At 36.8% G+C, this 14,880-nt stretch overlaps 1 protein-coding gene across 1 annotated transcript in view; it reads left to right on the forward strand.

The window, feature by feature from the left end:
* LOC114360914 (protein pangolin, isoforms A/H/I/S-like) overlaps window positions 1-14,880 on the forward strand; it is a 102,878-nt gene that overhangs the window by 71,617 nt on the left and 16,381 nt on the right. The gene's annotated exons all lie outside the window — the stretch shown is intronic.

The following is a 14,880-nucleotide window of genomic DNA, read 5'->3' on the forward strand; positions in this document are numbered from 1 at the left end:
AACACCCATGAACTTATCATTCGTTTTTAGTTAATTATTCCCACAACTATTAAATATTTAACTATTTAAGTGCTATAAAAAAGCAAACACTTCAAGTCCATTCACACATCGAGGAATAACAATAAAATGTCTAAAGTAGCCGTTATCAAATCTTTTCGGAAAGGTGATCTAAAAACTTCAATAAAGATAATCTCCATTAAAATTCGAACACTACCCAGCTAAAACTGAAGAGCCATCTCAATTTAAAATAAGCATTAAGACCAAAATCTGATAAATCGATAAAAAGCTCAATTTTACTGTTACACGAGTAAAGCAGAAAGCGGATAGTGACAACAAAAATAACCTAGGGATTTAAGTTACGTAGGAAAAGTTAAGAGTTTCTGTAGGTGACAATGTAGCGTGATTTTGGAGTATCTGTAGGTGACAATGTAGAGTGATTTTGTTAAAGCTGATCTAGTAAAATGTATTTAATAAGTGTTTTAAATACTACAGAAATAATCAAGATAACTCATCTAGTTACCACTCAAAACCAATAGCTATTTTATCATTAAAATTTTTACTACGTTAGCCTGAGCCCGAAGAATTTATTTCGGATATTTATTCTGTCTGGCTCCTACGAGCTTTATCAGTTCTTTATTTACGTTGCAAACATTCTCTCGCCTACTTTAAAAAAAAACACGTCCAATTTAGATTTTAAGCTCTGCCCCGTGAGTTGTTGCTTCAATTTACGCTGTGGACATTACTCGGTATCGTTTCAACAACTGCGATTACCCTGTCTTCGTTCCAGCAATTAGGTACCAGCAATTTACTGATACCGATTTTGGTACCCAATTATCATAAGCGATAAAAACCGCACTGTTTAATTTCATAACGAGAAGTTTATTGAGGTTATATTGTGTGAAATCGGTATTGGTGTTTTGGGGTTCCGTAGGGTTTAAAAGCTCTTTACTAACAAATGGTCTCTTTTGACTCTTGTGACGTACTCTGTAGATGTCAGTTTGACTAATAAATATACTCATATCATGACTTTTGAAGGCTTTCCACGACAAAAACGATGCAAAGTGCAGGATCAAATTCCTCCCACGACTAGTCGGGTCGTCCGTCTATCGAGCATGGCGACACTACGGTTGCCGTCTTGTCTAAGATGGCTGCTTACTCGTTAGTTACATAATGTAGTTATAGTACTTCCGAATTCGTTTTGTGACGATGGATGATTATGCAAAAGCTATTGGATGGATTTTTATGAAACATTTATCAATATCAATAAAAGCATAGTCGCGTTCTAAAGCTAGTATCATACAAAATATTTGCTATACCAAATCGATATAAATCCGAACCTGTAGGTACCTATTAAAGTATTACAGGGACTTATGGGATATCAAAGAGGATGTGATTTACTCGTGTACTACACCCGCTATCTGTCGATTAGCATTCCTTAATACACATAATTCCGTTGATAAGATATTGGCGTTATCAGTGCTCATTTATAAATGGCTGTTTTTATCTGTTTTCGATGTTATTTTTATTGAGGTTATGCTCCCTTTATACAAATATACGATTTTGATATATGTAGAAAAAATATTTACCAGTATTTTGTCCAAATATCCCTGTTCATGCTGTCTACGCACTAGGCCCAAGTCCTTAACCCTTCCGTTAGTTCGTTCGTTTCAGCCATATGACGTCTACTGCTGGACAAAGGCCTCCTCTTGGGCATAAGTGCTTGTGTTAGGAGAAGATCACCACAATCCATAATAGTCGACGGTGTTCAAACCACCTTTGTGTTCTCGGGGTAAGACCGCGTGCTTCAGTCTCAAGGGTTCGATTCCCAGTGGGGGCAGATTTGTTTCGTGGTAGGGCTTGTGTTCTGAGCTTGCCTAGCTAGCTGCCACCATTTTATCTAGTCTATCGCCATAACAACAATGTTAACAGCATTGTTGTGTTCTGGCAGTTGGAGGTAAGATAGCCAGTTGTTCTGTGGTTGAGTATTCCGGGTGAGGCTCGCTACCACCTTCGGCTTTATCACTTTCCATCAGATGAAATATAGGCCAAGAGCTTTCTCATTGAGGATTTATCATCATCGTCATCATTTCAGCCACAGGACGTCCACTGCTGAACATAGGCCTCCCCTAATGATTTCCACATCGCCCGATTGGTAGCGTCCTGCATCCAGCGCCTTCCTGCCACCTTTACGAGGACGTCGGTCTACCTTATGGGTGGTTTAACCCTCGTTGAGGATTAAAAAAACAATATTAAAGTATACCTACTTACCTATGTATAATCTTCATATGCTTGTTTATGATATTATCACACACTGAGATACCTCCAGATAAATAGTCCTATCTGTTACAAAAATAACATAACACACTCATACATCAATGTCATTCATTGACCACTTGTGTACGTCACTGCTGCACTGGATATGATAAAGCAAGTATTCAGACATCTGATAACTTCGAATTCGGACATGCCTGAGATTCTTATGATTTCTTTCAGGGTACCGTAGAAATAGATTCTTTATTTTCAACGGAACTAGGGTTGCCAAGTCCAAAAACACAAAAGCGAGTGAGTGGTTGCCCAACGTCCTGATGCGTGCGCTTCATATTGTTCTGTGGCTCGACTTTGGCCTGGAGCGGCAGTCAAATAAAAGCCTAACAAAAGCCGGACAGGCCGGACAAGGCCGTAAAAAGCCAAACATGTAAGGCTAAAGCCGGACACCTGGCAACCCTACGGAACCCTAAAAGCAACGTGCACTTGACTGGTTTATTTTAATAATTATAGTAAGTGACACACATGACCAATGACCATCACCCACTGCTCTCTGATATGGATCAAAAGACGAGTTTTTGCAGAATATTGCAAAAAAGCTATAAAAGTGATATCTAACCGAAAAAGATATTCTGTTTTATAGCCGAAAACTTTCTCGTTCTCTCTACTATAGCGTTTTTTCATAAAATTACTACAGTTAAACGTTTCGATGTAAGATTTGCCCTAATAGAAACAAATCTAAACTAGAGAAGTAACAAATTGGTAAATCTGTGGTAAACTCTTTCTGGTTTTAATAAACGCTAACTTTACAAAAGACTTCTTTCGGCACTTGCTAATAAAGTCCCTGATAGTCTATCAAGAACTTATCTGCCAGATAAACTAAAAGATTTAGTTTCAGAGGAGACATTTTTAAAAGGGAACCTGCAACTTTTGTTTATGCAGAACAATGCAGGTATTTGACCGCAATCGCACCTGATGCTAAGCGCAATGCTGTCTAGGCATAATATAGGACAGGAACTTATTGTTATTAAATAGCGTTTTTTATCTGGAACTTTACCAGACACTTTTCGATCGAGACATAGATACGTACGTGCATCGTAGTATCGTTGTCACATGTACACGTTGGATGCATCAATCATTTTAGACTTGGATTTAGATAAGTACTATCAGTTTGTTTGCTGACAACTTTCGCAGGAACATTTGAGGTTATTGTTGTTTGCCCGAGTTTGATTTTTTTTTAGTATTTCACATAGAGTCACAATAATGTCTAGACTCTAGCTAGAGTCTAGACATTATACGGGACTATTCCCACCTCTCGTTCCCACCGCTGCAACTCCTGTGTAGCCAGGATCTACAGCTTGACCACCAAAAAAAAACCAAACCAGTAAAGGTCATGTTTATCCCGGGTAAAAGTTACACTGTCATTGCACCCTCAAGGAAATAAATCAGAAAAACATAGGAGGAGTTCGAAGTTAAGGTTCGATTTCCCTCCATTGCAAAACGGATGACATAATAGTATATCAATACTATTTAAGCTGGGTTGCATCAATCTTATTATAACTGTAACAGACGTCAAACTCCTAAACTAAAAACACTCAAAAAAAATCAAAATTATCTTTATTTGTTTAGACTAATTAAATTAGTACTTGCAAATCGTCAAATGCTCTTAAGGAGCCTATACATGTCTCATTCTTTTTTTGCCCTACCAGCGCTTCGAGACAAACATTTGGCAAGTGCTGAGAAGAAGCGCCGCAACAAACTCAGTCACTACTGTCTGCCGGTTAACTAGTTATCGTCATAGTTACGGTTAGAGTTAGTTGGTGCAGATCAGACTTACACTACCCTATGACGTCATGTAAGTCAACTTATTGGCAGATGGTTCTTCAATGTTATTTTTGTTCCAATTTTTTTTAAATACATATATGTAGCAGTTAGCACATTTCTTGCGACTTCTTATCTGCCATTTAAACAACTGTCATTGCTACTGATAATTAAATGTGACAATTAAATATTAGCAAATTGCCCATCACGCGTGAACAGGATAAAAGGTGTTAAGTACACACATGTGGGACAGAGACAAAAAAAAACTATTGGACATTCACAGAAATGTGTTTACTTTACCCATCATATTTAATGGGTAATAATTATAATCGTACTTAAGTGGAAAGGCCTTTCGATATTTTTTCTTAAGATTTTTTTCACAGTTGATCCGCCATAAAAAAGTTGATTTAATTACTATTTTAACACGTTAAATATCTGCTGAAAGGTTAAATATTTACTTAACTGTCAGTTGATCCATATTCATAGAACTGAATAAACGATAATCACTATAATAAACATCTTTAAAAATAAATAATCTTCATAATGTATTGCGTGTTATATCCCATGTTATATTCAAGGAGTATTTATACAATCGACAATTTTTTGCTCGGACCCGACATCGAACTTGCGATACTACAATTAATGTTCTGTTGAAGCTTAATTGCGCTTATCATGCAATCTAGATGAATGTCAGACTTGCCATAATATAAAATAATTTCAGTAGCTCTACTTCAATACCTGGATGCAGGAAATCCTTGGGGAATGCCTTTATCCAGCAGTGGACGTCATTTGGCTGAAACAAACGAACTTCAATTAGAATCCTATGAGTTGCATTACTAAATAAAAAAGGCGGGAGATCGTGTGTTATGGCTTTCTATGTGAGAACCTTACATTAGACTAGTAGTCTAGTAGTGAACTGACATACGTCATAGGTCATTCTTCTGATTGATTTCGTTGCGGGTCCAATAACGGTTTAACTTCTCCCGGGGATAAACTTGACCTTCACTGGTTGGGTTTTTGTAGGCGGTCAAGCTGTAGATCCTGGCTACACAGGAGTTAAAGAAGTGGGAATATTCCCGTATGCCAGGTACTAACTAATTTGTTTCCAGCAAGAGTTAGATTATGATATTTTTATCGATTATGATTAGGTTTGGATCAAAGTGACGGTACGGAAGAAATATGACTCCGTGCTTCGTAAGGTACATAAAGCTGTCGTCAGACACCCATGGTTATGGTGACCGATGAAATCTGACGTTAGAGTAATGACCAAATGTTTGTGGATGCGATCCTTCTGCATATTAATGCCTTATGGCAACCAACTCAAGACGTATTTTCGTCCCATTTTTAATTTACCATTAACTCTGTCAGGTGTAGTTCATTAGTCATATGAATATGTTGATTGTGCAAATAGAAAGGTTTTGTGCCAAAGGTGTTACTATAATTAATGCGTCTTATCGAGAACGTTTAAACCGGACTAAATTGTTCCTTCCGTAAGCTGTTTAGATTACAAACGATTATGAGCTTTATTGCAGAAATAATTCTTAAGCTTTGTGTAATGGTGTTAAGTCAGCCTTTATCGAATAGTTTGTCATTCTACGACTAAAGGCTGAGTTGCACCCTAACTTTAACCATAACTATAAAGATAGCCGGTGATTTTTGTATGGATTTTGACAGGTTTTTGACGTTTGTTATAGTTAAAGTAAGTGCAATCCAGTGAAATAAGTTTAATCTACATGGTTAATGTTATAAAGAAAAAGACACTCTCTTACTACTAGCATTGTTGATTGCTATTTCTATAGTCACGAACTTATAAAATGAAATGTATTTTGGCGTAACAGCCATGCCAAGTTTAAAGTTATAATAACAACCCAAAAAGAAAGATAACTAGCCTCAGAAACATGCTTCACAAAGTTCTACATCAACTCAAACAATACTGACTAACCAGCTACCCAACCATAAACAATACTCCACACTTCTAATTAACCAAAAGTGTTATGACACAGTATTAAATCATCGACATCGGTAAAAAACCGAAAAAGAAATATAATAATCATCTGACAACGAGCTAGGGGTGTCACTTCTAAAGAGCGTAATCGAAGAATCGAACTTCCAAGAAGGGCAGCACTTGTAATTGGTCGCCCCAGGCTGCGGGGCAAGCGAGCAGAGCACTGCTCGCTTCAGATTAAGGGATGGCTGACTACCGTAAACGCAAAAAATAGAGAAAAAAAAATCACTATATGCATGTTTTCGTTTAATTTCGCAGACAGATCTATCATTAATATTTCATCGTACTAAATTACCTTCGATGTTGCTACAGTTTCTTTTCTTCATTTTTTAAACGGAATATAAACGGTCGACATTTTTTTTTTTTTTTAAATTTATTTAAGGCAACATACAGTCATGTACAATCAATAGTACTATAGTAAAGATGAATATGATTAATTAGTATCTTTATTAACACGATAAAAACTTCAGTGATACCAATCCGTGAGAGATTGATTTACTAAGTTTTGTTGAGATTTATCATTGTTAGCATTTTTGTGCTTCGCCGAGCGGAATTGTAGCCGAGTAATAATTTTAACAGAGACATCAATAAGTGAGTTTTATAGATTAGTATTTTTCCTCGGAACAGTGCCTTAGAATTCCTTATAAATGCTACTTGTATTATCGCGAGATCGTCATTGTTAGACTGAAAATCCTAGCAAATGCCAAATTGGCAAATCGGCAATGTCTCCATAATAGAATTATTAGTTGCAGCGTTAACAAACCTTACATAAAAATATACTCTAAAATCGAATATTACAAGAATCACGCAAGTCATCCGATCCGAATTCGTAAAAACTCTTGAAATAAGTACCTAACTTTTTTCAAGTTGCAAGATCAACTTATACCATCAGCATCAGGTGGGATACAGGCCAGGAGCTTCCTCGTTGTGGATAAAAAAACTTGAAGAATTTGATCACCTGCATTTGAGTATTTCAGGGGGTTTTTCCTATATCTCTGTAGTCAGCGGTCAGAACATCTAATAGGGTAGGAGGCTCAAAGGCAATTCGTTTTTTCAAGTTTTTATATTATTTGTTCTTTAATGCAAATATCACTATGTCTGGAAATTGGATCGAATCCCCTAAGTTGTAAGAGGCAGCCCTGCGCGTACGCATCGGTGGGCCGGACTGTGATTACGGGAGAGACTCGGACGTTTTTTCACGCGTGCGCACTGCACTGCCTTTTAGTTGGGAAACGTATTGAAGNAAAGCAAGTATTCAGACATCTGATAACTTCGAATTCGGACATGCCTGAGATTCTGTGATTTCTTTTAGGGTACCGTGGAAATAAAATCTTTATTTTCAACGGAACTAGGGTTGCCAGGTCCAAAAACACTAAAGTGGTTGCCCAACGTCCTGATGCGTGCGCTTCATATTGTTCTGTGGCTCGACTTTGGCCTGGAGCGGCAGTCAAATAAAAGCCTAACAAAAGCCGGACAGGCCGGACAAGACCGTAAAAAGCCAAACATGTAAGGCTAAAGCCGGACACCTGGCAACCCTAAACGGAACCCTAAAAGCAGCGTGCACTTGACTGGTTTATTTTAATAACTAAAGTAAGTGACACACATGACCATCACCCACTGCTCTCTGATATGGACCAAAAGACGATTTTTTGCAGAATATTGCAAAAAGGCTATATTAATAATAATATAAAAGTGATATCTAACCGAAAAAGATATTCTGTTTTATAGCCGAAAACTTTCTCGTTCTCTCTACTAAAGCGTTTTTTCATAAAATTACTACAGTTAAACGTTTCGATGTAAGATTTGCCCTTAGAAAGAAATCTAAACTAGAGAAGTCGTAACAAATTGGTAAATCTGTGGTAAACCCTTTTTGGTTTTAATAAACGCTAACTTTACAAAAGGCTTCTTTCGGCACTTGCTAATAAAGTTCCTGATAGTCTATCAGGAACTTATCTGCCAGATAAACTTAAACTTTCAGTTTCAGAGACATTTAGGAAAGGTGACCTGCAAATTTTTTTTATGCAGAACAATGCAGGTATTTGACCGCAATCGCACCTGGTGCTAAGCGCAATGCTGTCTAGGCATAATATAGGATAGGAACTTATTGTTATTAAATAGCGTTTTTTATCTGGAACTTTACCAGACACTTTTCGATTCGAGACACAGATACGTACGTGCATCGTAGTATCGTTGTCACATGTACACGTTGGATGTATCAATCATTTTCAACTTGGATTTAGATAAGTACTATCAGTTTGTTTGCTGACAACTTTCGCAGGAACATTTGAGGTTATTGTTGTTTGCCCGAGTTTGATTTTTAGTTTTTTTTACAGACGTCAAACTCCTAAACTAAAAACACTAGCGTCATAGTTGCGGTTAAAGTTAGTTGGTGCAAACTAGACTTACACTACCCTATGATGTCATTTATGTCAACTTATTGGCAGATGGTTCTTCAATGTTCTTTTTGTACCAGTTTTTTTTTCTATATCTAGCAGTTAGCACATTTTTCGCGACTTCTTATCTGCTATTTAAACAAGTGTCATTGCTACTGATAATTAAATGTGACAATTAAATTGTAGTATTAGCAAATTGCCCATCACGCGTGAGCAGGATAAAAGGTGTTAAGTACGTATATGTGGGACAGAGACAAAAAAAGTACCTATTGGACATTCACAGAAATGTGTTTACTTTAACCACCATATTTAATGGGTAATAATTATAATCCTACTTAAGTGGAAAGGCCTTTCGATATTTTTTCTTAAGATTTTTTTCACAGTTGATCCGCCATAAAAAAAGTTGATTTAATTACTATTTTAACACGTTAAATATCTGCTGAAAGGTTAAATATTTACTTAACTGTCAGTTGATCCATATTCATAGAACTGAATAAACGATAATCACTATAATAAACATCTTTAAAAATAAATAATCTTCATAATGTATTGCGTGTTATATCCCATGTATATTCAAGGAGTATTTATACAATCGACATTTTTTTGCTCGGACCCGACATCGAACTTGCGATACATCAATTAATGTTCTGTTGAAGCTTAATTGCGCTTATCATGCCATCTAGATATATGTCAGACTTGCCACAGTATAAACGAATTCAGTAGCACTACTTCACTTGTATTACTAAATGAAAAAGGCGGGAAATCGTGTGTTGTCGCGTTCCATGTAACCTTATATTCAGTAGTGGACTGACATAGGCTGAAATAATTTATTTTATTGTCTTTATTTGGAAAACATACATTATAATTTAATTAATAATGATGATGATCTTCTATGGTCTTAGAGATTTGCTCTTGCTCAGAGATCCTGAGATCAATTCCTGGGAATAAATATAGATAATACAACACAATGTGGATTCCGGTCAACATACAGGCTTTAAGCAACATTTAATCGATAGACTGACCGAGACCTAAATCGGTCTTCTGAACTGAAAGTCCTAGAATCCCATGAGAGACACAAATTAAAAAATAACTATAATTTTGTTACCAGTCGGAAAGAAGTAAGATTCTGTGCTTCGTAAATCACGATAGGCACGCGTCTTTTATGCTGTAATGCATAATTATTAATTTGACCGCAATCTTCAAGGCAAATCTAACGCCACAGTAGCGTAGAGACACACGCGACCTTAGATATGGTCCTTCTATCTATTATTGTCTTATGGCAACCAACTAAAGACGTATTTTCGTCCCATTTTTAATTTACCATTAACTCTGTCAGGTGTGCTTCATTAGTCATATGAATATGTTGATTGTGCAAATAGAAAGGTTTTGTGCCAAAGGTGTTACTATAATTAATGCGTCTTATCGAGAACGTTTAAACCGGACTAAATTGTTCCTTCCGTAAGCTGTTTAGATTACAAACGATTATGAGCTTTATTACAGAAATAATTCTTAAGCTTTGTGTAATGGTGTTAAGTCAGCCTTTATCGAATAGTTTGTCATTCTACGACTAAAGGCTGAGTTGCACCCTAACTTTAACCATAACTATAAAGATAGCCGGTGATTTTTGTATGGATTTTGACAGGTTATTAACGTTTGTTATAGTTAAAGTAAGTGCAATCCAGTGAAATAAGTTTAATCTACATGGTTAATGTTATAAAGAAAAAGACATCTCTTACTACTAGTATTGTTGATTGCTATTTCTATAGTCACGAAATTATAAAACGAAATGTATTTTGGCGTAACAGCCATGCCAAGTTTAAAGTTATAATAACAACCAAGAAAGAAAGATAACTAGACTCAGAAACATGCTTCACAAAGCTCTACATCAACTCGAACAATACTGGCTAACCAGCTACCCAACCATAAACAATACTCCACACTTCTAATTAACCGAAAGTGTTATGACACAGTATTAAATCATCGACATCGATAAAAAACCGTAAAAGAAATATAATCATCTGACAACGAGCTAGGGTTGTCACTTCTAAAGAGCGTAATCGAAGAATCGAACTTCCACGAAGGGCACTGTAATTGGCCGCCCCAGGCTGCTCTGCTTGCTTCAGAATCTTCAGATTAAGGGGTGGCTGACTACCGTAAACGCAAAAAATAGAGAAAAAAAATCACTATATGCATGTTTTCGTTTAATTTCGCAGACAGATCTATCATTAATATTTCATCGTACTAAATTACCTTCGATGTTGCTACAGTTTCTTTTCTTCATTTTTTAAACGGAATATAAACGGTCGACATTATAGTTATATTAGTATCTTTATTAACACGATAAAAACTTCAGTGATACATCAATCCGTGAGAGATTGATTTACTAAGTTTTGTTGAGATTTATCATTGTTAGCATTTTTCTGCTTCGCCGAGCGGAATTGTAGCTGAGTAATAATTTTAACAGAGACATCAATAAGTGAGATTTATAGATTAGTATTTTTCCTCGGAACAGTGCCTTAGAATTCCTTATAAATGCTACTTGTATTATCGCGAGATCCTCATTGTTAGACTGAAAATCCTAGCAAATACCAAATTGGCAAATCGGCAATGTCTCCATAATAGAATTATTAGTAGCAACGTTAACGAACCTTACATAAAAATATACTCTAAAATCGAATATTACAAGAATCACGCAAGTCTTGCATCCGATCCGAATTCGTGAAAACTCTATGAAATAAGTACCTAACTTTTTTCAAGTTGCAAGATAAACTTATACCATCAGCATCAGGTGAGATACAGGCCAGGAGCTTCCTCGTTGTGGATAAAAAAAAACTTGAAGAATTTGATCACCTGCATTTGAGTATTTCAGGGGGTTTTTCCTATATCTCTGTAGTCAGCGGCCAGAACATCTAATAGGGTAGGAGGCTCAAAGGCAATTCGTTTTTTCAAGTTTTAATATTATTTGTTCTTTAATGCAAATATCACTATGTCTGGAATTTGGATCGAATCCCCTAAGTTGTAAGAGGCAGCCCTGCGCGTACGCATCCGTGGGCCGAGCTCTGTGATTACGGGAGAGACTCGGACGTTTTTTCACGCGTGCGCACTGCCTTTTAGTTGGGAAACGTATTGAAATTGTTAAATTGATTTTACCGTTATAAATGGTGGGTGCACGTAGAATATAAGTTTTGGTGATGCAGTTGATTTATTTAATTAGTTAATTTTAGTGGGCTGGCGACATCCGGGGAATTCGATTTTAACTTGGGATGCTTTCATTTTAGTATGGAATGGGTACTAAAAATAAATTATTACTTACTTGTTTTTGTTGAAGAGTATACCTGCAATGGATGACTATTTTTTAACCAATAGGATTCCTGTGCGAATTTGAATTCTAATGCTTGGAAAATAAGCTTCCAAGCCTTTGTTTATGTAACTGTATCAGAGCTTAAAGGATTTTGTATATTCAGTAACGATGTCGCATTTCATTCTTTTAGTATTTTTAATTTTTTAACATGCCATAAAAAAAATTCAAACTAAAAAATATAAAATATTTCGCGTGTCACTGTCACAATATAAATTCAAACCTCGTCCAAAAATTTAATACCAACTCCATAGGAATTCCGCTGGGCAAACATAAACGTCCTTTGGCACGCGCCGCCCGCATTCTTGTAATCGCTGGAAAAATTACCTACAAATTGGGGAAATCTGTTACCATTGATTTGGGGTAAACACGTCCGAGTGGGGTAAACTGATTCGGACTCATCCAATTACTCCCCTCCTACTGACGCAAGATAATATTGGGCGCCTATTCTGGAACTACTCGAGAATGGTAATGATAGAAAATCTATTAATTTATGTATTTTACGCTTGTTATGAGAAACTGATGATAGATCGCAAGTTCACGGCACGAATTTACCTATCGCGATTTTTATCTGATTTATTCAGTCAAACCAAAACAAGTAGCTATACATCCTGTTAAATAAAACACCACATCAACATTATGATTTTATCGACGTACTAAAAGTGAGAATATTGATCTAACCTTATCTCGCCTACATATATTTAGCCTTTGATAACAAAATATCAGATTCAGGGATCAATGATATCGATAACAGCCTGCCCTGTCATGTTAATGATTATCATCAGTGCATAACAAGTGCTCGCAGCACGTTACACGTAACACGTTGGCCTTGAAATCGCCTTTACTACACACCAAATAAGAGCCACTTTGCAGAACTGTGACGGTCGGTGTCGAGACTGCATAACTGTCGCCTGTTTTGACATGTATAGGTACCTACTTACAATCAAAACAAAATGCTGGAATCAAATCAATATTTTGAATTGCGTTTCAAATTGGCATCTTTTTCATCTACTTATTGTGAAATGTGATAGATAAGTATTATGCATAAGTACATTACATAATTTGATATACGATATTAAATATAAAATGTATCAACAGATAGCAGATCTGACCGTTTTTCTCCTAATGGTTCCACCAAACCAATAAGAAAGAAAGAAAAATGTTTATTTGGCACCAAGTACATAAAAGTAATCGATCGAAAATAATCAATCGATCTTGCGAGCGACACCATAATACACCCTTCGATATCTATAAGGTGTCGAGATTCGAACGGGCGGTTGGTTCCGTAATAGCACTGATAGAGCATCCCTATTTGGGTTAAACTCGGCGGAAGTTAACTCTAAACGTTCCGAGATTGGTTTTACGGCTTTTATTAGAGTAATTCCAGTTTAATACAAGATCTTTGACCGGTTATGGATTTGAGTTTCGGTTACGTTAAAATGGCGCAAGGTTACATTAAAATTGTTGTGGGAAAAAAATCGAGTGAAATCGAAGCCCCAAAGGCTTCTAGACTCCAGTAATAATGACATCAGTATTAGTCTTTCTTTCCTACGATAATCTACTATATAAAAATAAGTCGGGTTTTCCTCCCTGACGCTATAACTCCAGAACGCACGAACCGATTTCCACGGTTTTGCATTCGTTGGAAAGGTCTCGGGCTCCGTGAGGTTTATAGCAAAGAAAATTCAGGAAAATTTAACAAACGAAATTCCACGCGGGCGAAGCCGCGGGCGGAAAGCTAGTGACATTCTAAATCTTTCCAAATATCACTCTCGCACTACGAGTAGGTATAACCGCTATTCTTTAATTCCAACCACGAATGACAAGTAGTAAACGACATTACTTCAATTTAGTATCATTATTATTGGTGTCTGGTCTGCTTTGTGTCAGATCATATAACCCATGTCAGATGTCTCATCATCATTAGGTCATTTAGTCTCCACTGCACAAACTCTTGACTTAAGGTCCTATGTCCCCTAGATGGGGCAGAGGGCGTCCACAACATTCCTCCATCGCGTTCGGTCTTGAGCTTCGCGTTTGATCTCGCTCCAAGTCTTGCCGATTTTCTTCGCCTTGTCTGCCACAGTTTGCCTGGGGCGACCACGTTTGCGTTTTCCTTGGGGGTTCCAATCCAGAGCCTGCTTGGGGATGTGATCGGGAACACTACTGATCCCTAATTTACCAGAGGCAAATGGAGGATTTGGCCTACAGTCCCCACGCTGGCCAGACGGGCTGAAGAGGCCTGATGCCTTATTTCCTCCCTTGGTTGCCTTCATCGACATAATACGATACTTGTCAGTCATTAACTCTAAAACTAGGGCTGCGAAGTCACTTGTTTACAACCCGCTCGGTAAAAACTGTCATTTTAAAAAAAACATCGGGATGAAGAGGCCTGATGTTCACTTATTTCCTCCCTTACTTTATCGACATAAGACGATGCTGTACCGGTCATTAACTCTGACACTAAGGCTGCGAAGTCACTTGTTTACAACCCGCTCGATAAAAACTGTCATTTTCAAAAAACATGCGAAACGTCAACCTGGAACTTTAAAAAAAGGCTGACTTTTGCCACACCTGTCTTCGCTCGTAACACGCCCTAATATGGCGTCTAGTATGTCGTATGTCCACCGAGGGGTGTATTAGCTAGCTATTAGACATAAAATATATTTATCGCCTCACTTTACTTTACTTTTTAAATTCCTGGAGCAGTTACGGCCAAGGTGTAAAATTGAAAGTTTTTTCGAAATATTTTATGGTCGAAACGTGGGTGGGCTATTTTTATATTCTGTAATTAAAATTGTACTCGAAAGTATTTATTCGCTTATGTATTGTATAAAAATAGGTTTTAATAGTAAATGTGCCTATTCAATCTGCATTTTAATTATTTGTTGGCCATAACTGCGGTTGAAATGGCTAATAACCCTATATGACTTTAATTTGGAAATAAATGAACTATTTAATAACTAATTATTTGTATAAAATAGCATTAACAATATACAGTATTAATAAGCAATAATAATAGAATTAATTATCATAAA

This window comes from Ostrinia furnacalis, unplaced genomic scaffold (assembly GCF_004193835.3).
Source record: "Ostrinia furnacalis isolate ACB-3 unplaced genomic scaffold, ASM419383v2 OfSCF5257, whole genome shotgun sequence".
Classification (NCBI taxonomy): Eukaryota; Metazoa; Arthropoda; class Insecta; order Lepidoptera; family Crambidae; genus Ostrinia; species Ostrinia furnacalis.